Source organism: Nicotiana attenuata, unplaced genomic scaffold, assembly GCF_001879085.1.
Source record: "Nicotiana attenuata strain UT unplaced genomic scaffold, NIATTr2, whole genome shotgun sequence".
Classification (NCBI taxonomy): domain Eukaryota; kingdom Viridiplantae; phylum Streptophyta; class Magnoliopsida; order Solanales; family Solanaceae; genus Nicotiana; species Nicotiana attenuata.
The window spans coordinates 9,993-11,179 of NW_017681524.1; positions in this window are offsets into that span (position 1 = coordinate 9,993).

Sequence of the window (1,187 nt, forward strand, 5' to 3'; positions counted from 1 at the left end):
CCCCTCCAAGACATCCCTACCCTCGTACCTCCAAAATTCAATCGAGATCTCATCTGGCTATGTTGCGCTATCCCTGCTTATCTTACGCACATCCTCCACAACCTCCTCAATACTAAAGTGCCTACAATACCTAAAATCACAAGCATTCTCGGAGTGCTTGAAATCGCCCAACACAATATTCCTGTCGACCACATCATTATAATGCTTAAAAATTAGTTACGTCATAAAATCGATAAAGTTTTTTGGAGTAATGATCATTTATGAAATAAGTTTGCATAAAAGAATGCAAAAATATTGACACTTTAGTGACTCAATAAGTTTCAAAGTAGCACCTAGGGGTGTAGGTAGTTTAATGGTAAATGAAATTAGTGAAAATCATAAAATATTAAGGTGCCAATTCAATAGAGAAAAAAATGCTAGGTGCTTGTGTGGAAATAATTAAATAGCTAGATGACTTTTTCTTATTTGCCTACATCATTGTATATTTTATATAAGTATATATAAAATATACTTATATACTTATATAGAAGATAATAGGAAAACATGCCTCTTAATATACAAAATTATCCGATATATATACTAGTAAAAAGTAATAAATAACAGACTACATAACTAATACAAACTGGTTCGGACATTACCATTAGAGAAAAAGATCAGTATGAAAAATGAGTTAAAGAGAGAACCACATATAAACTGCAAAGCTGAGTTGGAATTCTGGATAAGGAAACAAAGAATCTATGTATTAAGAAGACAGAGGGACCCAAGTATATCTTCATGGTACATTCTCATGAATGACCCATTTGTCATATTTTTTGATATTGCAAGATCTTTTCCCTTTTTGGCTCTTTGACAAACATTTTCTCTTTTGGGATTGTGGCCCCCTAATTCCATCCAAGTTTTTGGAAACTGTCATGCATTCTGAATATATTCAAAATGTACCAAAGCACAGCTCAGTAAAATATTTTGTGTTCACGTTGGATCGGGAGAAAGAACCCTTACATCTGCTTGTTTGGATGGTTGTTATATATCGTTTCATAATTGTCACGACCCGGATTCCCCACCATCGGGATCGTGATGGCGCCTACTCGTGGTAGCTAGGCAAGCCAACTTATTTACCTTTTCATCACTAAACAATTAATTTAACAGTTTATAACAGCAATTTAGAACTTGAAGTTTAACAAGAATAA